The 23294-nt window shown below is 33.2% G+C and overlaps 33 non-coding genes across 33 annotated transcripts; all 33 read right to left on the bottom strand.

Moving 5' to 3' along the window:
• Window positions 1–85: 85 nt before the first annotated feature.
• On the bottom strand, window positions 86–158 carry TRNAW-CCA (transfer RNA tryptophan (anticodon CCA)). The gene has a single exon. It is a non-coding gene; the product is annotated as a tRNA-Trp (tRNA).
• A 575-nt stretch (window positions 159–733) lies between these two features.
• On the bottom strand, window positions 734–805 carry TRNAW-CCA (transfer RNA tryptophan (anticodon CCA)). The gene has a single exon. It is a non-coding gene; the product is annotated as a tRNA-Trp (tRNA).
• A 573-nt stretch (window positions 806–1378) lies between these two features.
• TRNAW-CCA (transfer RNA tryptophan (anticodon CCA)) lies at window positions 1379–1450 on the bottom strand. The gene has a single exon. It is a non-coding gene; the product is annotated as a tRNA-Trp (tRNA).
• A 573-nt stretch (window positions 1451–2023) lies between these two features.
• On the bottom strand, window positions 2024–2095 carry TRNAW-CCA (transfer RNA tryptophan (anticodon CCA)). Its single transcript has one exon. It is a non-coding gene; the product is annotated as a tRNA-Trp (tRNA).
• A 557-nt stretch (window positions 2096–2652) lies between these two features.
• Window positions 2653–2724, bottom strand: TRNAW-CCA (transfer RNA tryptophan (anticodon CCA)). Its single transcript has one exon. It is a non-coding gene; the product is annotated as a tRNA-Trp (tRNA).
• Window positions 2725–3298: 574 nt separating this feature from the next.
• On the bottom strand, window positions 3299–3370 carry TRNAW-CCA (transfer RNA tryptophan (anticodon CCA)). The gene has a single exon. It is a non-coding gene; the product is annotated as a tRNA-Trp (tRNA).
• Window positions 3371–3929: 559 nt separating this feature from the next.
• Window positions 3930–4001, bottom strand: TRNAW-CCA (transfer RNA tryptophan (anticodon CCA)). Its single transcript has one exon. It is a non-coding gene; the product is annotated as a tRNA-Trp (tRNA).
• A 552-nt stretch (window positions 4002–4553) lies between these two features.
• TRNAW-CCA (transfer RNA tryptophan (anticodon CCA)) lies at window positions 4554–4625 on the bottom strand. Its single transcript has one exon. It is a non-coding gene; the product is annotated as a tRNA-Trp (tRNA).
• A 558-nt stretch (window positions 4626–5183) lies between these two features.
• TRNAW-CCA (transfer RNA tryptophan (anticodon CCA)) lies at window positions 5184–5255 on the bottom strand. Its single transcript has one exon. It is a non-coding gene; the product is annotated as a tRNA-Trp (tRNA).
• A 573-nt stretch (window positions 5256–5828) lies between these two features.
• TRNAW-CCA (transfer RNA tryptophan (anticodon CCA)) lies at window positions 5829–5900 on the bottom strand. The gene has a single exon. It is a non-coding gene; the product is annotated as a tRNA-Trp (tRNA).
• Window positions 5901–6461: 561 nt separating this feature from the next.
• On the bottom strand, window positions 6462–6533 carry TRNAW-CCA (transfer RNA tryptophan (anticodon CCA)). The gene has a single exon. It is a non-coding gene; the product is annotated as a tRNA-Trp (tRNA).
• A 552-nt stretch (window positions 6534–7085) lies between these two features.
• Window positions 7086–7157, bottom strand: TRNAW-CCA (transfer RNA tryptophan (anticodon CCA)). The gene has a single exon. It is a non-coding gene; the product is annotated as a tRNA-Trp (tRNA).
• Window positions 7158–7715: 558 nt separating this feature from the next.
• On the bottom strand, window positions 7716–7787 carry TRNAW-CCA (transfer RNA tryptophan (anticodon CCA)). The gene has a single exon. It is a non-coding gene; the product is annotated as a tRNA-Trp (tRNA).
• Window positions 7788–8361: 574 nt separating this feature from the next.
• On the bottom strand, window positions 8362–8433 carry TRNAW-CCA (transfer RNA tryptophan (anticodon CCA)). The gene has a single exon. It is a non-coding gene; the product is annotated as a tRNA-Trp (tRNA).
• A 1217-nt stretch (window positions 8434–9650) lies between these two features.
• On the bottom strand, window positions 9651–9722 carry TRNAW-CCA (transfer RNA tryptophan (anticodon CCA)). The gene has a single exon. It is a non-coding gene; the product is annotated as a tRNA-Trp (tRNA).
• A 574-nt stretch (window positions 9723–10296) lies between these two features.
• TRNAW-CCA (transfer RNA tryptophan (anticodon CCA)) lies at window positions 10297–10368 on the bottom strand. The gene has a single exon. It is a non-coding gene; the product is annotated as a tRNA-Trp (tRNA).
• Window positions 10369–10941: 573 nt separating this feature from the next.
• On the bottom strand, window positions 10942–11013 carry TRNAW-CCA (transfer RNA tryptophan (anticodon CCA)). The gene has a single exon. It is a non-coding gene; the product is annotated as a tRNA-Trp (tRNA).
• A 564-nt stretch (window positions 11014–11577) lies between these two features.
• On the bottom strand, window positions 11578–11649 carry TRNAW-CCA (transfer RNA tryptophan (anticodon CCA)). The gene has a single exon. It is a non-coding gene; the product is annotated as a tRNA-Trp (tRNA).
• Window positions 11650–12223: 574 nt separating this feature from the next.
• Window positions 12224–12295, bottom strand: TRNAW-CCA (transfer RNA tryptophan (anticodon CCA)). Its single transcript has one exon. It is a non-coding gene; the product is annotated as a tRNA-Trp (tRNA).
• A 575-nt stretch (window positions 12296–12870) lies between these two features.
• On the bottom strand, window positions 12871–12942 carry TRNAW-CCA (transfer RNA tryptophan (anticodon CCA)). Its single transcript has one exon. It is a non-coding gene; the product is annotated as a tRNA-Trp (tRNA).
• Window positions 12943–13515: 573 nt separating this feature from the next.
• Window positions 13516–13587, bottom strand: TRNAW-CCA (transfer RNA tryptophan (anticodon CCA)). The gene has a single exon. It is a non-coding gene; the product is annotated as a tRNA-Trp (tRNA).
• Window positions 13588–14160: 573 nt separating this feature from the next.
• Window positions 14161–14232, bottom strand: TRNAW-CCA (transfer RNA tryptophan (anticodon CCA)). Its single transcript has one exon. It is a non-coding gene; the product is annotated as a tRNA-Trp (tRNA).
• Window positions 14233–14805: 573 nt separating this feature from the next.
• On the bottom strand, window positions 14806–14877 carry TRNAW-CCA (transfer RNA tryptophan (anticodon CCA)). The gene has a single exon. It is a non-coding gene; the product is annotated as a tRNA-Trp (tRNA).
• A 574-nt stretch (window positions 14878–15451) lies between these two features.
• On the bottom strand, window positions 15452–15523 carry TRNAW-CCA (transfer RNA tryptophan (anticodon CCA)). Its single transcript has one exon. It is a non-coding gene; the product is annotated as a tRNA-Trp (tRNA).
• Window positions 15524–16098: 575 nt separating this feature from the next.
• TRNAW-CCA (transfer RNA tryptophan (anticodon CCA)) lies at window positions 16099–16170 on the bottom strand. Its single transcript has one exon. It is a non-coding gene; the product is annotated as a tRNA-Trp (tRNA).
• A 564-nt stretch (window positions 16171–16734) lies between these two features.
• TRNAW-CCA (transfer RNA tryptophan (anticodon CCA)) lies at window positions 16735–16806 on the bottom strand. The gene has a single exon. It is a non-coding gene; the product is annotated as a tRNA-Trp (tRNA).
• Window positions 16807–17381: 575 nt separating this feature from the next.
• On the bottom strand, window positions 17382–17453 carry TRNAW-CCA (transfer RNA tryptophan (anticodon CCA)). Its single transcript has one exon. It is a non-coding gene; the product is annotated as a tRNA-Trp (tRNA).
• A 1211-nt stretch (window positions 17454–18664) lies between these two features.
• Window positions 18665–18736, bottom strand: TRNAW-CCA (transfer RNA tryptophan (anticodon CCA)). The gene has a single exon. It is a non-coding gene; the product is annotated as a tRNA-Trp (tRNA).
• Window positions 18737–19311: 575 nt separating this feature from the next.
• On the bottom strand, window positions 19312–19383 carry TRNAW-CCA (transfer RNA tryptophan (anticodon CCA)). Its single transcript has one exon. It is a non-coding gene; the product is annotated as a tRNA-Trp (tRNA).
• Window positions 19384–20594: 1211 nt separating this feature from the next.
• Window positions 20595–20666, bottom strand: TRNAW-CCA (transfer RNA tryptophan (anticodon CCA)). Its single transcript has one exon. It is a non-coding gene; the product is annotated as a tRNA-Trp (tRNA).
• A 575-nt stretch (window positions 20667–21241) lies between these two features.
• On the bottom strand, window positions 21242–21313 carry TRNAW-CCA (transfer RNA tryptophan (anticodon CCA)). The gene has a single exon. It is a non-coding gene; the product is annotated as a tRNA-Trp (tRNA).
• Window positions 21314–21886: 573 nt separating this feature from the next.
• Window positions 21887–21958, bottom strand: TRNAW-CCA (transfer RNA tryptophan (anticodon CCA)). Its single transcript has one exon. It is a non-coding gene; the product is annotated as a tRNA-Trp (tRNA).
• Window positions 21959–22533: 575 nt separating this feature from the next.
• TRNAW-CCA (transfer RNA tryptophan (anticodon CCA)) lies at window positions 22534–22605 on the bottom strand. The gene has a single exon. It is a non-coding gene; the product is annotated as a tRNA-Trp (tRNA).
• Between the last annotated feature and the right edge of the window lie 689 nt (window positions 22606–23294).

The following is a 23294-nucleotide window of genomic DNA, read 5'->3' as shown; positions in this document are numbered from 1 at the left end:
ACATTACAGAAGGTGGATGACAGACTTGGCAATTTGTTTCTTTTATGGTGTTTCATTTGGTAAATTTCATCTTCAAAATGGTAATTGACCCCCGACGTGATTTGAACACGCAACCTTCTGATCTGGAGTCAGACGCGCTACCGTTGCGCCACGAGGTCATTTATGAGCAATGGTTTGTTTACTGATTGCGGTGCTTTAGACGATAAATATACTTTCTGTAAAAACTGAATAAAGAATTTGGTTATTGATAAGCAAACAAGCCCACATCTTTGCTTCCATAACCAAAGAATATGACTGTTTGTCTTTCCTTAAATGTAAAGTCATTATTCTTAGCAAAATAAGTAAGCTGAAAGGAAAAATTGATCAAAAAAATCAAATTACTTCTAAATGTCTTACAAAATAAAGTAATTGGTGGTGTTAGCACTTATGTAAAATTTTGAAGATGTAAGTTACCGGAATTGAAATGATGCAATATGAAACAAAACTTAATCATAAAGAAACCAAGAGTACAGAGTATGCTTCAATGTCAAGATATGGTGATGTCCAATTAACTGGGTATTTTTTGTATAAGTAATATGAGAAATGAGCAGAATGGGCATTTATTATGAAACTGTGCAGGTGATATAGTTATAACTGTGAGCAAATATCACATTACAGAAGGTGGATGACAGACTTGGCAATTTGTTTCTTTTATGGTGTTTCATTTGGTAAATTTCATCTTCAAAATGGTAATTGACCCCGACGTGATTTGAACATGCAACCTTCTGATCTGGAGTCAGACGCGCTACCGTTGCGCCACAAGGTCATTTATGAGCAATGGTTTGTTTACTGATTGCGGTGCTTTAGACAATAAATATACTTTCTGTAAAAACTGAATCAAGAATTTGGTTATTGATAAGCAAACAAGCCCACATCTTTGCTTCCATAACCAAAGAATATGACTGTTTGTCTTTCCTTAAATGTAGTCATTATTCTTAGCAAAATAAGTAAGCTGAAAGGAAAAATTGATCAAAAAAATCAAATTACTTCTAAATGTCTTACAAAATAAAGTAATTGTTGGTGTAAGCACTTATGTAAAATTTTGAAGTTGTAAGTGACCGGAATTGAAATGATGCAATATGAAACAAAACTTAATCATAAAGAAATCAAGAGTACAGAGTATGCTTCAATGTCAAGATATGGTGATGTCCAATTAAGTGGGTATTTTTTGTATAAGCAATATGAGAAATGAGCAGAATGGGCATTTATTATGAAACTGTGCAGGTGATATAGTTATCCCTGTGAGCAAATATCACATTACAGAAGGTGGATGACAGACTTGGCAATTTGTTTCTTTTATGGTGTTTCATTTGGTAAATTTCATCTTCAAAATGGTAATTGACCCCGACGTGATTTGAACACGCAACCTTCTGATCTGGAGTCAGACGCGCTACCGTTGCCCCACGAGGTCATTTATGAGCAATGTTTTGTTTACTGATTGCGGTGCTTTAGACGATAAATATACTTTCTGTAAAAACTGAATCAAGAATTTGGTTATTGATAAGCAAACAAGCCCACATCTTTGCTTCCATAACCAAAGAATATGACTGTTTGTCTTTCCTTAAATGTAGTCATTAGTCTTAGCAAAATAAGTAAGCTGAAAGGAAAAATTGATCAAAAAAATTAAATTACTTCTAAATGTCTTACAAAATAAAGTAATTGTTGGTGTAAGCACTTATGTAAAATTTTGAAGTTGTAAGTGACCGGAATTGAAATGATGCAATATGAAACAAAACTTAATCATAAAGAAACCAAGAGTACAGAGTATGCTTCAATGTCAAGATATGGTGATGTCCAATTAACTCTGTATTTTTTGTATAAGTAATATGAGAAATGAGCAGAATGGGCATTTATTATGAAACTGTGCAGGTGATATAGTTATCCCTGTGAGCAAATATCACATTACAGAAGGTGGATGACAGACTTGGCAATTTGTTTCTTTTATGGTGTTTCATTTGGTAAATTTCATCTTCAAAATAGTAATTGACCCCGACGTGATTTGAACACGCAACCTTCTGATCTGGAGTCAGACGCGCTACCGTTGCGCCACGAGGTCATTTATGCGCAATGGTTTGTTTACTGACTGCGGTGCTTTAGACGATAAATATACTTTCTGTAAAAACTGAATCAAGAATTTGGTTATTGATAAGCAAACAAGCCCACATCTTTGCTTCCATAACCAAAGAATATGACTGTTTGTCTTTCCTTAAATGTAAAGCCATTATTCTTAGCAAAATAAGTAAGCTGAAAGGAAAAATTAATCAAATTACTTCTAAATGTCTTACAAAATAAAGTAATTGTTGGTGTTAGCACTTATGTAAAATTTTGAAGATGTAAGTTACCGGAATTGAAATGATGCAATATGAAACAAAACTTAATCATAAAGAAACCAAGAGTACAGAGTATGCTTCAATGTCAAGAAATGGTGATGTCAAATTAACTGGGTATTTTTTGTATAAGTATTATGAGAAATGAGCATTTATTATGAAACTGTGCAGGTGATATAGTTATCCCTGTGAGCAAATATCACATTACAGAAGGTGGATGACAGACTTGGCAATTTGTTTCTTTTATGGTGTTTCATTTGGTAAATTTCATCTTCAAAATAGTAATTGACCCCAACGTGATTTGAACACGCAACCTTCTGATCTGGAGTCAGACGCGCTACCGTTGCGCCACAAGGTCATTTATGAGCAATGGTTTGTTTACTGATTGCAGTGCTTTAGACGATAAATATACTTTCTGTAAAAACTGAATCAAGAATTTGGTTATTGATAAGCAAACAAGCCCACATCTTTGCTTCCATAATCAAAGAATATGACTGTTTGTCTTTTCCTTAAATGTAGTCATTATTCTTAGCAAAATAAGTAAGCTGAAAGGAAAAATTTATCAAAAAAATCAAATTACTTCTAAATGTCTTACAAAATAAAGTAATTGTTGGTGTTAGCACTTATGTAAAATTTTGAAGTTGTAAGTGACCGGAATTGAAATGATGCAATATGAAACAAAACTTAATCATAAAGAAACCAAGAGTACAGAGTATGCTTCAATGTCAAGATATGGTGATGTCCAATTAACTGGGTATTTTTTGTATAAGTAATATGAGAAATGAGCAGAATGGGCATTTATTATGAAACTGTGCAGGTGATATAGTTATAACTGTGAGCAAATATCACATTACAGAAGGTGGATGACAGACTTGGCAATTTGTTTCTTTTATGGTGTTTCATTTGGTAAATTTCATCTTCAAAATGGTAAGTGACCCCGACGTGATTTGAACATGCAACCTTCTGATCTGGAGTCAGACGCGCTACCGTTGCGCCACGAGGTCATTTATGAGCAATGGTTTGTTTACTGATTGCGGTACTTTAGACGATAAATATACTTTCTGTAAAAACTGAATCAAGAATTTGGTTATTGATAAGCAAACAAGCCCACATCTTTGCTTCCATAACCAAAGAATATGACTGTTTGTCTTTCCTTAAATGTAGTCATTATTCTTAGCAAAATAAGTAAGCTGAAAGGAAAAATTGATCTAAAAAATCAAATTACTTCTAAATGTCTTACAAAATAAAGTAATTGTTGGTGTTAGCACTTATGTAAAATTTTGAAGATGTAAGTTACCGGAATTGAAATGATGCAATATGAAACAAAACTTAATCATAAAGAAACCAAGAGTACAGAGTATGCTTCAATGTCAAGATATGGTGATGTCCAATTAACTGGGTATTTTTTGTATAAGTAATATGAGAAATGAGCAGAATGGGCATTTATTATGAAACTGTGCAGGTGATATAGTTATCCCTGTGAGCAAATATCACATTACAGAAGGTGGATGACAGACTTGGCAATTTGTTTCTTTTATGGTGTTTCATCTTCAAAATAGTAATTGACCCCGACGTGATTTGAACACGCAACCTTCTGATCTGGAGTCAGACGCGCTACCGTTGCGCCACGAGGTCATGTATGAGCAATAGTTTGTTTACTGACTGCGGTGCTTTAGACGATAAATATACTTTCTGTAAAAACTGAATCAAGAATTTGGTTATTGATAAGCAAACAAGCCCACATCTTTGCTTCCATAACCAAAGAATATGACTGTTTGTCTTTCCTTAAATGTAAAGTCATTATACTTAGCAAAATAAGTAAGCTGAAAGGAAAAATTAATCAAATTACTTCTAAATGTCTTACAAAATAAAGTAATTGTTGGTGTTAGCACTTATGTAAAATTTTGAAGTTGTAAGTGACCGGAATTGAAATGATGCAATATGAAACAAAACTTAATCATAAAGAAACCAAGAGTACAGAGTATGCTTCAATGTCAAGATATGGTGATGTCCAATTAACTGGGTATTTTTTGTATAAGTAATATGAGAAATGAGCAGAATGGGCATTTATTATGAAACTGTGCAGGTGATATAGTTATAACTGTGAGCAAATATCACATTACAGAAGGTGGATGACAGACTTGGCAATTTGTTTCTTTTATGGTGTTTCATCTTCAAAATGGTAATTGACCCCGACGTGACTTGAACACGCAACCTTCTGATCTGGAGTCAGACGCGCTACCGTTGCACCACAAGGTCATTTATGAGCAATGGTTTGTTTACTGATTGCGGTGCTTTAGACGATAAATATACTTTCTGTAAAAACTGAATCAAGAATTTGGTTATTGATAAGCAAACAAGCCCACATCTTTGCTTCCATAACCAAAGAATATGACTGTTTGTCTTTCCTTAAATGTAAAGCCATTATTCTTAGCAAAATAAGTAAGCTGAAAGGAAAAATTAATCAAATTACTTCTAAATGTCTTACAAAATTAAAGTAATTGTTGGTGTTAGCACTTATGTAAAATTTTGAAGATGTAAGTTACCGGAATTGAAATGATGCAATATGAAGCAAAACTTAATCATAAAGAAACCAAGAGTACAGAGTATGCTTCAATGTCAAGAAATGGTGATGTCAAATTAACTGGGTATTTTTTGTATAAGTATTATGAGAAATGAGCATTTATTATGAAACTGTGCAGGTGATATAGTTATCCCTGTGAGCAAATATCACATTACAGAAGGTGGATGACAGACTTGGCAATTTGTTTCTTTTATGGTGTTTCATTTGGTAAATTTCATCTTCAAAATGGTAATTGACCCCGACGTGATTTGAACACGCAACCTTCTGATCTGGAGTCAGACGCGCTACCGTTGCGCCACGGGGTCATTTATGAGCAATGGTTTGTTTACTGATTGCGGTGCTTTAGACGATAAATATACTTTCTGTAAAAACTGAATCAAGAATTTGGTTATTGATAAGCAAACAAGCCCACATCTTTGCTTCCATAACCAAAGAATATGACTGTTTGTCTTTCCTTAAATGTAGTCATTATTCTTAGCAAAATAAGTAAGCTGAAAGGAAAAATTGATCAAAAAAATCAAATTACTTCTAAATGTCTTACAAAATAAAGTAATTGTTGGTGTTAGCACTTATGTAAAATTTTGAAGATGTAAGTAACCGGAATTGAAATGATGCAATATGAAACAAAACTTAATCATAAAGAAACCAAGAGTACAGAGTATGCTTCAATGTCAAGATATGATGATGTCAAATTAACTGGGTATTTTTTGTATAAGTATTATGAGAAATGAGCAGAATGGGCATTTATTATGAAACTGTGCAGGTGATATAGTTATCCCTGTGAGCAAATATCACATTACAGAAGGTGGATGACAGACTTGGCAATTTGTTTCTTTTATGGTGTTTCATTTGGTAAATTTCATCTTCAAAATGGTAATTGACCCCGACGTGATTTGAACACGCAACCTTCTGATCTGGAGTCAGACGCGCTACCGCTGCACCATGAGGTCATTTATGAGCAATGGTTTGTTTACTGATTGCGGTGCTTTAGACGATAAATATATTTTCTGTAAAAACTGAATCAAGAATTTGGTTATTGATAAGCAAACAAGCCCACATCTTTGCTTCCATAACCAAAGAATATGACTGTTTGTCTTTCCTTAAATGTAAAGTCATTATTCTTAGCAAAATAAGTAAGCTGAAAGGAAAAATTGATCTAAAAAATCAAATTACTTCTAAATGTCTTACAAAATAAAGTAATTGTTGGTGTTAGCACTTATGTAAAATTTTGAAGATGTAAGTTACCGGAATTGAAATGATGCAATATGAAACAAAACTTAATCATAAAGAAACCAAGAGTACAGAGTATGCTTCAATGTCAAGATATGGTGATGTCCAATTAACTGGGTATTTTTTGTATAAGTAATATGAGAAATGAGCAGAATGGGCATTTATTATGAAACTGTGCAGGTGATATAGTTATCCCTGTGAGCAAATATCACATTACAGAAGGTGGATGACAAACTTGGCAATTTGTTTCTTTTATGGTGTTTCATCTTCAAAATAGTAATTGACCCCGACGTGATTTGAACACGCAACCTTCTGATCTGGAGTCAGACGCGCTACCGTTGCGCCACGAGGTCATGTATGAGCAATAGTTTGTTTACTGACTGCGGTGCTTTAGACGATAAATATACTTTCTGTAAAAACTGAATCAAGAATTTGGTTATTGATAAGCAAACAAGCCCACATCTTTGCTTCCATAACCAAAGAATATGACTGTTTGTCTTTCCTTAAATGTAAAGTCATTATTCTTAGCAAAATAAGTAAGCTGAAAGGAAAAATTAATCAAATTACTTCTAAATGTCTTACAAAATAAAGTAATTGTTGGTGTTAGCACTTATGTAAAATTTTGAAGTTGTAAGTGACCGGAATTGAAATGATGCAATATGAAACAAAACTTAATCATAAAGAAACCAAGAGTACAGAGTATGCTTCAATGTCAAGATATGGTGATGTCCAATTAACTGGGTATTTTTTGTATAAGTAATATGAGAAATGAGCAGAATGGGCATTTATTATGAAACTGTGCAGGTGATATAGTTATAACTGTGAGCAAATATCACATTACAGAAGGTGGATGACAGACTTGGCAATTTGTTTCTTTTATGGTGTTTCATCTTCAAAATGGTAATTGACCCCGACGTGACTTGAACACGCAACCTTCTGATCTGGAGTCAGACGCGCTACCGTTGCACCACAAGGTCATTTATGAGCAATGGTTTGTTTACTGATTGCGGTGCTTTAGACGATAAATATACTTTCTGTAAAAACTGAATCAAGAATTTGGTTATTGATAAGCAAACAAGCCCACATCTTTGCTTCCATAACCAAAGAATATGACTGTTTGTCTTTCCTTAAATGTAAAGCCATTATTCTTAGCAAAATAAGTAAGCTGAAAGGAAAAATTAATCAAATTACTTCTAAATGTCTTACAAAATTAAAGTAATTGTTGGTGTTAGCACTTATGTAAAATTTTGAAGATGTAAGTTACCGGAATTGAAATGTTGCAATATGAAGCAAAACTTAATCATAAAGAAACCAAGAGTACAGAGTATGCTTCAATGTCAAGAAATGGTGATGTCAAATTAACTGGGTATTTTTTGTATAAGTATTATGAGAAATGAGCATTTATTATGAAACTGTGCAGGTGATATAGTTATCCCTGTGAGCAAATATCACATTACAGAAGGTGGATGACAGACTTGGCAATTTGTTTCTTTTATGGTGTTTCATTTGGTAAATTTCATCTTCAAAATGGTAATTGACCCCGACGTGATTTGAACACGCAACCTTCTGATCTGGAATCAGACGCGCTACCGTTGCGCCACAAGGTCATTTATGAGCAATGGTTTGTTTACTGATTGCGGTGCTTTAGACGATAAATATACTTTCTGTAAAAACTGAATCAAGAATTTGGTTATTGATAAGCAAACAAGCCCACATCTTTGCTTCCATAATCAAAGAATATGACTGTTTGTCTTTTCCTTAAATGTAGTCATTATTCTTAGCAAAATAAGTAAGCTGAAAGGAAAAATTTATCAAAAAAATCAAATTACTTCTAAATGTTTTACAAAATAAAGTAATTGTTGGGGTTAGCACTTATGTAAAATTTTGAAGTTGTAAGTGACCGGAATTGAAATGATGCAATATGAAACAAAACTTAATCATAAAGAAACCAAGAGTACAGAGTATGCTTCAATGTCAAGATATGGTGATGTCCAATTAACTGGGTATTTTTTGTATAAGTAATATGAGAAATGAGCAGAATGGGCATTTATTATGAAACTGTGCAGGTGATATAGTTATAACTGTGAGCAAATATCACATTACAGAAGGTGGATGAAAGACTTGGCAATTTGTTTCTTTTATGGTGTTTCATTTGGTAAATTTCATCTTCAAAATGGTAATTGACCCCGATGTGATTTGAACACGCAACCTTCTGATCTGGAGTCAGATGCGCTACCGTTGCGCCACGAGGTCATTTATGAGCAATGGTTTGTTTACTGATTGCGGTACTTTAGACGATAAATATACTTTCTGTAAAAACTGAATCAAGAATTTGGTTATTGATAAGCAAACAAGCCCACATCTTTGCTTCCATAACCAAAGAATATGACTGTTTGTCTTTCCTTAAATGTAGTCATTATTCTTAGCAAAATAAGTAAGCTGAAAGGAAAAATTGATCAAAAAAATCAAATTACTTCTAAATGTCTTACAAAATAAAGTAATTGTTGGTGTAAGCACTTATGTAAAATTTTGAAGTTGGAAGTGACCGGAATTGAAATGATGCAATATGAAACAAAACTTAATCATAAAGAAACCAAGAGTACAGAGTATGCTTCAATGTCAAGATATGGTGATGTCCAATTAACTGGGTATTTTTTGTATAAGTAACATGAAAAATGAGCAGAATGGGCATTTATTATGAAACTGTGCAGGTGATATAGTTATCCCTGTGAGCAAATATCACATTACAGAAGGTGGATGACAGACTTGGCAATTTGTTTCTTTTATGGTGTTTCATTTGGTAAATTTCATCTTCAAAATGGTAACTGACTCCGACGTGATTTGAACACGCAACCTTCTGATCTGAAGTCAGACGCGCTACCGTTGCGCCATGAGGTCATTTATGAGCAATGGTTTGTTTACTGATTGCGGTGCTTTAGACGATAAATATACTTTCTGTAAAAACTGAATCAAGAATTTGGTTATTGATAAGCAAACAATCCCACATCTTTGCTTCCATAACCAAAGAATATGACTGTTTGTCTTTCCTTAAATGTAGTCATTATTCTTAGCAAAATAAGTAAGCTGAAAGGAAAAATTGTTCAAAAAATCAAATTACTTCTAAATGTCTTACAAAATAAAGTAATTGTTGGTGTTAGCACTTATGTAAAATTTTGAAGTTGTAAGTGACCGGAATTGAAATGATGCAATATGAAACAAAACTTAATCATAAAGAAACCAAGAGTACAGAGTATGCTTCAATGTCAAGATATGCTGATGTCCAATTAACTGGGTATTTTTTGTATAAGTAATATGAGAAATGAGCAGAATGGGCATTTATTATGAAACTGTGCAGGTGATATAGTTATCCCTGTGAGCAAATATCACATTACAGAAGGTGGATGACAGACTTAGCAATTTGTTTCTTTTATGGTGTTTCATTTGGTAAATTTCATCTTCAAAATGGTAATTGACCCCGACGTGATTTGGACACGCAACCTTCTGATCTGGAGTCAGACGCGCTACCGTTGCACCACGAGGTCATTTATGAGCAATGGTTTGTTTATTGATTGCGGTGCTTTAGACGATAAATATACTTTCTGTAAAAACTGAATCAAGAATTTGGTTATTGATAAGCAAACAAGCCCAAATCTTTGCTTCCATAACCAAAGAATATGACTGTTTATCTTTTCCTTAAATGTAGTCATTATTCTTAGCAAAATAAGTAAGCTGAAAGGAAAAATTGATCAAAAAAATCAAATTACTTCTAAATGTCTTACAAAATAAAGTAATTGTTGGTGTTAGCACTTATGTAAAATTTTGAAGTTGTAAGTGACCGGAATTGAAATGATGCAATATGAAACAAAACTTAATCATAAAGAAACCAAGAGTACAGAGTATGCTTCAATGTCAAGATATGGTGATGTCCAATTAACTGGGTATTTTTTGTATAAGTAATATGAGAAATGAGCAGAATGGGCATTTATTATGAAACTGTGAGGGTGATATAGTTATACCTGTGAGCAAATATCACATTACAGAAGGTGGATGACAGACTTGGCAATTTGTTTCTTTTATGGTGTTTCATTTGGTAAATTTCATCTTCAAAATGGTAATTGACCCCGACGTGATTTGAACACGCAACCTTCTGATCTGGAGTCAGACGCGCTACCGTTGCGCCACGAGGTCATTTTTGAGCAATGGATTGTTTACTGATTGCGGTGCTTTACACGATAAATATACTTTCTGTAAAAACTGAATCAAGAATTTGGTTATTGATAAGCAAACAAGCCCACATCTTTGCTTCCATAACCAAAGAATATGACTGTTTGTCTTTCCTTAAATGTAGTCATTATTCTTAGCAAAATAAGTAAGCTGAAAGGAAAAATTGATCAAAAAAATCAAATTACTTCTAAATGTCTTACAAAATAAAGTAATTGTTGGTGTTAGCACTTATGTAAAATTTTGAAGTTGTAAGTGACCGGAATTGAAATGATGCAATATGAAACAAAACTTAATCATAAAGAAACCAAGAGTACAGAGTATGCTTCAATGTCAAGATATGGTGATGACCAATTAACTGGGTATTTTTTGTATAAGTAATATGAGAAATGAGCAGAATGGGCATTTATTATGAAACTGTGCAGGTGATATAGTTATCCCTGTGAGCAAATATCACATTACAGAAAGTGGATGACAGACTTGGCAATTTGTTTCTTTTATGGTGTTTCATTTGGTAAATTTCATCTTCAAAATGGTAATTGACCCCGACGTGATTTGAACACGCAACCTTCCGATCTGGAGTCAGACGCACTACCGTTGCGCCACGAGGTCATTTATGAGCAATGGTTTGTTTACTGATTGCGGTGCTTTAGACAATAAATATACTTTCTGTAAAAACTGAATCAAGAATTTGGTTATTGATAAGCAAACAAGCCCACATCTTTGCTTCCATAACCAAAGAATATGACTGTTTGTCTTTCCTTAAATGTAGTCATTATTCTTAGCAAAATAAGTAAGCTGAAAGGAAAAATTGATCAAAAAAATCAAATTACTTCTAAATGTCTTACAAAATAAAGTAATTGTTGGTGTTAGCACTTATGTAAAATTTTGAAGTTGTAAGTGACCGGAATTGAAATGATGCAATATGAAACAAAACTTAATCATAAAGAAACCAAGAGTACAGAGTATGCTTCAATGTCAAGATATGGTGATGTCCAATTAACTGGGTATTTTTTGTATAAGTAATATGAGAAATGAGCATTTATTATGAAACTGTGCAGGTGATATAGTTATCCCTGTGAGCAAATATCACATTACAGAAGGTGGATGACAGACTTGGCAATTTGTTTCTTTTATGGTGTTTCATTTGGTAAATTTCATCTTCAAAATGGTAATTAACCCCGACGTGATTTGAACACGCAACCTTCTGATCTGGAGTCAGACGCGCTACCGTTGCGCCACGAGGTCATTTATGAGCAATGGTTTGTTTACTGATTGCGGTGCTTTAGACGATAAATATACTTTCTGTAAAAACTGAATCAAGAATTTGGTTATTGATAAGCAAACAAGCCCAAATCTTTGCTTCCATAACCAAAGAATATGACTGTTTATCTTTTCCTTAAATGTAGTCATTATTCTTAGCAAAATAAGTAAGCTGAAAGGAAAAATTGATCAAAAAAATCAAATTACTTCTAAATGTCTTACAAAATAAAGTAATTGTTGGTGTTAGCACTTATGTAAAATTTTGAAGTTGTAAGTGACCGGAATTGAAATGATGCAATATGAAACAAAACTTAATCATAAAGAAACCAAGAGTACAGAGTATGCTTCAATGTCAAGATATGGTGATGTCCAATTAACTGGGTATTTTTTGTATAAGTAATATGAGAAATGAGCAGAATGGGCATTTATTATGAAACTGTGAGGGTGATATAGTTATACCTGTGAGCAAATATCACATTACAGAAGGTGGATGACAGACTTGGCAATTTGTTTCTTTTATGGTGTTTCATTTGGTAAATTTCATCTTCAAAATGGTAATTGACCCCGACGTGATTTGAACACGCAACCTTCTGATCTGGAGTCAGACGCGCTACCATTGCGCCATGAGGTCATTTTTGAGCAATGGATTGTTTACTGATTGCGGTGCTTTAGACGATAAATATACTTTCTGTAAAAACTGAATCAAGAATTTGGTTATTGATAAGCAAACAAGCCCACATCTTTGCTTCCATAACCAAAGAATATGACTGTTTGTCTTTCCTTAAATGTAAAGTCATTATTCTTAGCAAAATAAGTAAGCTGAAAGGAAAAATTGATCAAAAAAATCAAATTACTTCTAAATGTCTTACAAAATAAAGTAATTGTTGGTGTTAGCACTTATGTAAAATTTTGAAGATGTAAGTTACCGGAATTGAAATGATGCAATATGAAACAAAACTTAATCATAAAGATACCAAGAGTACAGAGTATGCTTCAATGTCAAGATATGGTGATGTCAAATTAACTGGGTATTTTTTGTATAAGTATTATGAGAAATGAGCAGAATGGGCATTTATTATGAAACTGTGCAGGTGATATAGTTATCCCTGTGAGCAAATATCACATTACAGAAGGTGGATGACAGACTTGGCAATTTGTTTCTTTTATGGTGTTTCATTTGGTAAATTTCATCTTCAAAATGGTAATTGACCCCGACATAATTTGAACACGCAACCTTCTGATCTGGAGTCAGACGCGCTACCGTTGCGCCACGAGGTCATTTATGAGCAATGGTTTGTTTACTGATTGCGGTGCTTTAGACGATAAATATACTTTCTGTAAAAACTGAATCAAGAATTTGGTTATTGATAAGCAAACAAGCCCACATCTTTGCTTCCATAACCAAAGAATATGACTGTTTGTCTTTCCTTAAATGTAGTCATTATTCTTAGCAAAATAAGTAAGCTGAAAGGAAAAATTGATCAAAAAAATCAAATTACTTCTAAATGTCTTACAAAATAAAGTAATTGTTGGTGTTAGCACTTATGTAAAATTTTGAAGTTGTAAGTGACCGGAATTGAAATGATGCAATATGAAACAAAACTTAATCATAAAGAAACCAAGAGTACAGAGTATGCTTCAATGTCAAGATATGGTGATGTCCAATTAACTGGGTATTTTTTGTATAAGTATTATGAGAAATGAGCAGAATGGGCATTTATTATGAAACTGTGCAGGTGATATAGTTATACCTGTGAGCAAATATCACATTACAGAAGGTGGATGACAGACTTGGCAATTTGTTTCTTTTATGGTGTTTCATTTGGTAAATTTCATCTTCAAAATGGTAATTGACCCCGACATGATTTGAACACGCAACCTTCTGATCTGGAGTCAGACGCGCTACCGTTGCGCCACGAGGTCATTTATGAGCAATGGTTTGTTTACTGATTGCGGTGCTTTAGACGATAAATATACTTTCTGTAAAAACTGAATCAAGAATTTGATTATTGATAAACAAACAAGCCAACATCTTTGCTTCCATAACCAAAGAATATGACTGTTTGTCTTTCCTTAAATGTAGTCATTATTCTTAGCAAAATAAGTAAGCTGAAAGGAAAAATTGATCAAAAAAATCAAATTACTTCTAAATGTCTTACAAAATAAAGTAATTGTTGGTGTTAGCACTTATGTAAAATTTTGAAGATGTAAGTTACCGGAATTGAAATGATGCAATATGAAACAAAACTTAATCATAAAGATACCAAGAGTACAGAGTATGCTTCAATGTCAAGATATGGTGATGTCAAATTAACTGGGTATTTTTTGTATAAGTATTATGAGAAATGAGCAGAATGGGCATTTATTATGAAACTGTGCAGGTGATATAGTTATCCCTGTGAGCAAATATCACATTACAGAAGGTGGATGACAGACTTGGCAATTTGTTTCTTTTATGGTGTTTCATTTGGTAAATTTCATCTTCAAAATGGTAATTGACCCCGACGTAATTTGAACACACAACCTTCTGATCTGGAGTCAGACGCGCTACCGTTGCGCCACGAGGTCATTTATGAGCAATGGTTTGTTTACTGATTGCGGTGCTTTAGACGATAAATATACTTTCTGTAAAAACTGAATCAAGAATTTGGTTATTGATAAGCAAACAAGCCCACATCTTTGCTTCCATAACCAAAGAATATGACTGTTTGTCTTTCCTTAAATGTAGTCATTATTCTTAGCAAAATAAGTAAGCTGAAAGGAAAAATTGATCAAAAAAATCAAATTACTTCTAAATGCCCTACAAAATAAAGTAATTGTTGGTGTTAGCACTTATGTAAAATTTTGAAGTTGTAAGTGACCGGAATTGAAATGATGCAATATGAAACAAAACTTAATCATAAAGAAACCAAGAGTACAGAGTATGCTTCAATGTCAAGATATGGTGATGTCCAATTAACTGGGTATTTTTTGTATAAGTATTATGAGAAATGAGCAGAATGGGCATTTATTATGAAACTGTGCAGGTGATATATTTATACCTGTGAGCAAATATCACATTACAGAAGGTGGATGACAGACTTGGCAATTTGTTTCTTTTATGGTGTTTCATTTGGTAAATTTCATCTTCAAAATGGTAATTGACCCCGACGTGATTTGAACACGCAACCTTCTGATCTGGAGTCAGACGCGCTACCGTTGCGCCACGAGGTCATTTATGAGCAATAGTTTGTTTACTGATTGCAGTGCTTTAGACGATAAATATACTTTCTGTAAAAACTGAATCAAGAATTTGGTTATTGATAAGCAAACAAGCCCACATCTTTGCTTCCATAACCAAAGAATATGACTGTTTGTCTTTCCTTAAATGTAAAGTCATTATTCTTAGCAAAATAAGTAAGCTGAAAGGAAAAATTGATCAAAAAAATCAAATTACTTCTATATGTCTTACAAAATAAAGTAATGTTGGTGTTAGCACTTATGTAAAATTTTGAAGATGTAAGTTACCGGAATTGAAATGATGCAATATGAAACAAAACTTAATCATAAAGAAACCAAGAGTACAGAGTATGCTTCAATGTCAAGATATGGTGATGTCAAATTAACTGGGTATTTTTTGTATAAGTATTATGAGAAATGAGCAGAATGGGCATTTATTATGAAACTGTGCAGGTGATATTGTTATCCCTGTGAGCAAATATCACATTACAGAAGGTGGATGACAGACTTGGCAATTTGTTTCTTTTATGGTGTTTCATTTGGTAAATTTCAACTTCAAAATGGTAATTGACCCCGACGTGATTTGAACACGCAACCTTCTGATCTGGAGTCAGACGTGCTACCGTTGCGCCACGAGGTCATTTATGAGCAATGGTTTGTTTACTGATTGCGGTGCTTTAGATGATAAATATACTTTCTGTAAAAACTGAATCAAGAATTTGGTTATTGATAAGCAAACAAGCCCACATCTTTGCTTCCATAACCAAAGAATATGACTGTTTGTCTTTCCTTAAATGTAAAGTCATTATTCTTAGCAAAATAAGTAAGCTGAAAGGAAAAATTGATCAAAAAAATCAAATTACTTCTAAATGTCTTACAAAATAAAGTAATTGTTGGTGTTAACACTTATGTAAAATTTTGAAGATGTAAGTTACCGGAATTGAAATGATGCAATATGAAACAAAACTTAATCATAAAGAAACCAAGAGTACAGAGTATGCTTCAATGTCAAGATATGGTGATGTCAAATTAACTGGGTATTTTTTGTATAAGTAGTATGAGAAATGAGCAGAATGGGCATTTATTATGAAACTGTGCAGGTGATATAGTTATCCCTGTGAGCAAATATCACATTACAGAAGGTGGATGACGGACTTGGCATTTTGTTTCTTTTATGGTGTTTCATTTGGTAAATTTCATTTTCTAAATGGTAATTGACCCCGACGTGATTTGAACACGCAACCTTCTGATCTGGAGTCAGACGCGCTACTGTTGCGCCACAAGGTCATTTATGAGCAATGGTTTGTTTACTGATTGCGGTGCTTTAGATGATAAATATACTTTCTGTAAAAACTGAATCAAGAATTTGGTTATTGATAAGCAAACAAGCCCACATCTTTGCTTCCATAACCAAAGAATATGACTGTTTGTCTTTCCTTAAATGTAGTCATTATTCTTAGCAAAATAAGTAAGCTGAAAGGAAAAATTGATCAAAAAAATCAAATTACTTCTAAATGTCTTACAAAATAAAGTAATTGTTGGTGTTAGCACTTATGTAAAATTTTGAAGTTGTAAGTGACAGGAATTGAAATGATGCAATATGAAACAAAACTTAATCATAAAGAAACCAAGAGTACAGAGTATGCTTCAATGTCAAGATATAGTGATGTCCAATTAACTGGGTATTTTTTGTATAAGTATTATGAGAAATGAGCATTTATTATGAAACTGTGCAGGTGATATAGTTATACCTGTGAGCAAATATCACATTACAGAAGGTGGATGACAGACTTGGCAATTTGTTTCTTTTATGGTGTTTCATTTGGTAAATTTCATCTTCAAAATGGTAATTGACCCCGACGTGATTTGAACACGCAACCTTCTGCTCTGGAGTCAGACGCGCTACCGTTGCGCCACAAGGTCATTTATGAGCAATGGTTTGTTTCCTGATTGCGGTGCTTTAGAGGATAAATATACTTTCTGTTAAAACTGAATCAAGAATTTGATTATTGATAAACAAACAAGCCAACATCTTTGCTTCCATAACCAAAGAATATGACTGTTTGTCTTTCCTTAAATGTAAAGTTATTATTCTTAGCAAAATAAGTAAGCTGAAAGGAAAAATTGATCAAAAAAATCAAATTACTTCTAAATGTCTTACAAAATAAAGTAATTGTTGGTGTTAGCACTTATGTAAAATTTTGAAGATGTAAGTTACCGGAATTGAAATGATGCAATATGAAACAAAACTTAATCATAAAGAAACCAAGAGTACAGAGTATGCTTCAATGTCAAGATATGGTGATGTCAAATTAACTGTGTATTTTTTGTATAAGTATTATGAGAAATGAGCAGAATGGTCATTTATTATGAAACTGTGCAGGTGATATAGTTATCCATGTGAGCAAATATCACATTACAGAAGGTGGATGACAGACTTGGCAATTTGTTTCTTTTATGGTGTTTCATTTGGTAAATTTCATCTTCAAAATGGTAATTGACCCCAACGTGATTTGTACACGCAACCTTCTGATCTGGAGTCAGACGCGCTACCGTTGCGCCACGAGGTCATTTATGAGCAATGGTTTGTTTACTGATTGTGGTGCTTTAGACGATAAATATACTTTCTGTAAAAACTGAATCAAGAATTTGGTTATTGATAAGCAAACAAGCCCACATCTTTGCTTCCATAACCAAAGAATATGACTGTTTGTCTTTCCTTAAATGTAAAGTCATTATTCTTAGCAAAATAAGTAAGCTGAAAGGAAAAATTGATCAAAAAAATCAAATTACTTCTAAATGTCTTACAAAATAAAGTAATTGTTGGTGTTAACACTTATGTAAAATTTTGAAGATGTATGTTACCGGAATTGAAATGATGCAATATGAAACAAAACTTAATCATAAAGAAACCAAGAGTACAGAGTATGCTTCAATGTCAAGATATTGTGATGTCAAATTAACTGGGTATTTTTTGTATAAGTAGTATGAGAAATGAGCATTTATTATGAAACTGTGCAGGTGATATAGTTATCCTTGTGAGCAAATATCACATTACAGAAGGTGGATGACAGACTTGGCAATTTGTTTCTTTTATGGTGTTTCATTTGGTAAATTTCATCTTCAAAATGGTAATTGACCCCAACGTGATTTGAACACGCAACCTTATGATCTGGAGTCAGACGCACTTCTGTTGCGCAACAAGGTCATTTATGAGCAATGGTTTGTTTACTGATTGCGGTGCTTTAGACGATAAATATACTTTCTGTAAAAACTGAATCAAGAATTTGGTTATTGATAAGCAAACAAGCCCACATCTTTGCTTCCATAACCAAAGAATATGACTGTTTGTCTTTCCTTAAATGTAGTCATTATTCTTAGCAAAATAAGTAAGCTGAAAGGAAAAATTTATCAAAAAAATCAAATTACTTCTAAATGACTTACAAAATAAAGTAATTGTTGGTGTTAGCACTTATGTAAAATTTTGAAGATGTAAGTTACCGGAATTGAAATGATGCAATATGAAACAAAACTTAATCATAAAGAAACCAAGAGTACAGAGTATGCTTCAATGTCAAGATATGGTGATGTCAAATTAACTGGGTATTTTTTGTATAAGTATTATGAGAAATGAGCAGAATGGGCATTTATTATGAAACTGTGCAGGTGATATAGTTATCCCTGTGAGCAAATATCACATTACAGAAGGTGGATGACAGACTTGGCAATTTGTTTCTTTTATGGTGTTTCATTTGGTAAATTTCATCTTCAAAATGGTAATTGACCCCGACGTGATTTGTACACGTAACCTTCTGATCTGGAGTCAGACGCGCTACCGTTGCGCCACGAGGTCATTTATGAGCAATGGTTTGTTTACTGATTGCGGTGCTTTAGACGATAAATATACTTTCTGTAAAAACTGAATCAAGAATTTGGTTATTGATAAGCAAACAAGCCCACATCTTTGCTTCCATAACCAAAGAATATGACTGTTTGTCTTTCCTTAAATGTAAAGTCATTATTCTTAGCAAAATAAGTAAGCTGAAAGGAAAAATTGATCAAAAAAATCAAATTACTTCTAAATGTCTTACAAAATAAAGTAATTGTTGGTGTTAACACTTATGTAAAATTTTGAAGATGTAAGTTACCGGAATTGAAATGATGCAATATGAAACAAAACTTAATCATAAAGAAACCAAGAGTACAGAGTATGCTTCAATGTCAAGATATGGTGATGTCAAATTAACTGGGTATTTTTTGTATAAGTAGTATGAGAAATGAGCAGAATGGGCATTTATTATGAAACTGTGCAGGTGATATAGTTATCCATGTGAGCAAATATCACATTACAGAAGGTGGATGACAGACTTGGCAATTTGTTTCTTTTATGGTGTTTCATTTGGTAAATTTCATCTTCAAAATGGTAATTGACCCCGACGTGATTTGAACACGCAACCTTCTGATCTGGAGTCAGACGCACTACTGTTGCGCCACAAGGTCATTTATGAGCAATGGTTTGTTTACTGATTGCGGTGCTTTAGACGATAAATATACTTTCTGTAAAAACTGAATCAAGAATTTGGTTATTGATAAGCAAACAAGCCCACATCTTTGCTTCCATAACCAAAGAATATGACTGTTTGTCTTTCCTTAAATGTAAAGTCATTATTCTTAGCAAAATAAGTAAGCTGAAAGGAAAAATTGATCAAAAAAATCAAATTACTTCTAAATGTCTTACAAAATAAAGTAATTGTTGGTGTTAACACTTATGTAAAATTTTGAAGATGTATGTTACCGGAATTGAAATGATGCAATATGAAACAAAACTTAATCATAAAGAAACCAAGAGTACAGAGTATGCTTCAATGTCAAGATATGGAGATGTCAAATTAACTGGGTATTTTTTGTATAAGTAGTATGAGAAATGAGCATTTATTATGAAACTGTGCAGGTGATATAGTTATCCTTGTGAGCAAATATCACATTACAGAAGGTGGATGACAGACTTGGCAATTTGTTTCTTTTATGGTGTTTCATTTGGTAAATTTCATCTTCAAAATGGTAATTGACCCCAACGTGATTTGAACACGCAACCTTATGATCTGGAATCAGACGCACTTCTGTTGCGCAACAAGGTCATTTATGAGCAATGGTTTGTTTACTGATTGCGGTGCTTTAGACGATAAATATACTTTCTGTAAAAACTGAATCAAGAATTTGGTTATTGATAAGCAAACAAGCCCACATCTTTGCTTCCATAACCAAAGAATATGACTGTTTGTCTTTCCTTAAATGTAGTCATTATTCTTAGCAAAATAAGTAAGCTGAAAGGAAAAATTGATCAAAAAAATCAAATTACTTCTAAATGACTTACAAAATAAAGTAATTGTTGGTGTTAGCACTTATGTAAAATTTTGAAGATGTAAGTTACCGGAATTGAAATGATGCAATATGAAACAAAACTTAATCATAAAGAAACCAAGAGTACAGAGTATGCTTCAATGTCAAGATATGGTGATGTCAAATTAACTGGGTATTTTTTGTATAAGTATTATGAGAAATGAGCAGAATGGGCATTTATTATGAAACTGTGCAGGTGATATAGTTATCCCTGTGAGCAAATATCACATTACAGAAGGTGGATGACAGACTTGGCAATTTGTTTCTTTTATGGTGTTTCATTTGGTAAATTTCATCTTCAAAATGGTAATTGACCCCGACGTGATTTGTACACGTAACCTTCTGATCTGGAGTCAGACGCGCTACCGTTGCGCCACGAGGTCATTTATGAGCAATGGTTTGTTTACTGATTGCGGTGCTTTAGACGATAAATATACTTTCTGTAAAAACTGAATCAAGAATTTGGTTATTGATAAGCAAACAAGCCCACATCTTTGCTTCCATAACCAAAGAATATGACTGTTTGTCTTTCCTTAAATGTAAAGTCATTATTCTTAGCAAAATAAGTAAGCTGAAAGGAAAAATTGATCAAAAAAATCAAATTACTTCTAAATGTCTTACAAAATAAAGTAATTGTTGGTGTTAACACTTATGTAAAATTTTGAAGATGTAAGTTACCGGAATTGAAATGATGCAATATGAAACAAAACTTAATCATAAAGAAACCAAGAGTACAGAGTATGCTTCAATGTCAAGATATGGTGATGTCAAATTAACTGGGTATTTTTTGTATAAGTATTATGAGAAATGAGCAGAATGGGCATTTATTATGAAACTGTGCAGGTGATATAGTTATCCCTGTGAGCAAATATCACATTACAGTAGGTGGATGACAGACTTGGCAATTTGTTTCTTTTATGGTGTTTCATTTGGTAAATTTCATCTTCAAAATGGTAATTGACCCCGACGTGATTTGAACACGCAACCTTCTGATTTGGATTCAGACGCGCTACCATTGCGCCACGAGGTCATTTATGAGCAATGGTTTGTTTACTGATTGCGGTGCTTTAGACGATAAATATACTTTCTGTAAAAACTGAATCAAGAATTTGGTTATTGATAAGCAAACAAGCTCACATCTTTGCTTCCATAACCAAAGAATATGACTGTTTGTCTTTCCTTAAATGTAGTCATTATTCTTAGCAAAATAAGTAAGCTGAAAGGAAAAATTGATCAAAAAAATCAAATTACTTCTAAATGTCTTACAAAATAAAGTAATTGTTGGTGTTAGCACTTATGTAAAATTTTGAAGTTGTAAGTGACCGGAATTGAAATGATGCAATATGAAACAAAACTTAATCATAAAGAAACCAAGAGTACAGAGTATGCTTCAATGTCAAGATATGGTGATGTCCAATTAACTGGGTATTTTTTGTATAAGTATTATGAGAAAGGAGCAGAATGGGCATTTATTATGAAACTGTGCAGGTGATATAGTTATACCTGTGAGCAAATATCACATTACAGAAGGTGGATGACAGACTTGGCAATTTGTTTCTTTTATGGTGTTTCATTTGGTAAATTTCATCTTCAAAATGGTAATTGACCCCGACGTGATTTGAACACGCAACCTTCTGATCTGGAGTCAGACGCGCTACCGTTGCGCCACGAGGTCATTTATGAGCAATAGTTTGTTTACTGATTGCGGTGCTTTAGACGATAAATATACTTTCTGTAAAAACTGAATCAAGAATTTGGTTATTGATAAGCAAACAAGCCCACATCTTTGCTTCCATAACCAAAGAATATGACTGTTTGTCTTTCCTTAAATGTAAAGTCATTATTCTTAGCAAAATAAGTAAGCTGAAAGGAAAAATTGTTCAAAAAAATCAAATTACTTCTAAATGTCTTACAAATTAAAGTAATTGTTGGTGTTAGCACTTATGTAAAATTTTAAAGATGTAAGTTACCGGAATTGAAATGATGCAATATGAAACAAAACTTAATCATAAAGAAACCAAGAGTACAGAGTATGCTTCAATGTCAAGATATGGTGATGTCAAATTAACTGGGTATTTTTTGTATAAGTATTATGAGAAATGAGCAGAATGGGCATTTATTATGAAACTGTGCAGGTGATATAGTTATCCCTGTGAGCAAATATCACATTACAGAAGGTGGATGACAGACTTGGCAATTTGTTTCTTTTATGGTGTTTCATTTGGTAAATTTCATCTTCAAAATGGTAATTGACCCCGATGTGATTTGTACACGCAACCTTCTGATCTGGAGTCAGACGCGCTACCGTTGCGCCACGAGGTCATTTATGAGCAATGGTTTGTTTACTGATTGCGGTGCTTTAGACGATAAATATACTTTCTGTAAAAACTGAATCAAGAATTTGGTTATTGATAAGCAATCAAGCCCACATCTTTGCTTCCATAACCAAAGAATATGACTGTTTGTCTTTCCTTAAATGTAAAGTCATTATTCTTAGCAAAATAAGTAAGCTGAAAGGAAAAATTGATCAAAAAAATCAAATTACTTCTAAATGTCTTACAAAATAAAGTAATTGTTGGTGTTAACACTTATGTAAAATTTTGAAGATGTAAGTTACCGGAATTGAAATGATGCAATATGAAACAAAACTTAATCATAAAGAAACCAAGAGTACAGAGTATGCTTCAATGTCAAGATATGGTGATGTCAAATTAACTGGGTATTTTTTGTATAAGTAGTATGAGAAATGAGCATTTATTATGAAACTGTGCAGGTGATATAGTTATCCATGTGAGCAAATATCACATTACAGAAGATGGATGACAGACTTGGCAATTTGTTTCTTTTATGGTGTTTCATTTGGTAAATTTCATCTTCAAAATGGTAATTGACCCCATCGTGATTTGAACACGCAACCTTCTGATCTGGAGTCAGACGCACTACTGTTGCGCCACAAGGTCATTTATGAGCAATGGTTTGTTTACTGATTGCGGTGCTTTAGACGATAAATA

This window comes from Pseudophryne corroboree, chromosome 6 (assembly GCF_028390025.1).
Source record: "Pseudophryne corroboree isolate aPseCor3 chromosome 6, aPseCor3.hap2, whole genome shotgun sequence".
Taxonomy (NCBI): domain Eukaryota; kingdom Metazoa; phylum Chordata; class Amphibia; order Anura; family Myobatrachidae; genus Pseudophryne; species Pseudophryne corroboree.
The sequence above is the reverse complement of the archived record's forward strand: the minus strand, read 5'-3'. Positions and strand labels throughout refer to the sequence as shown.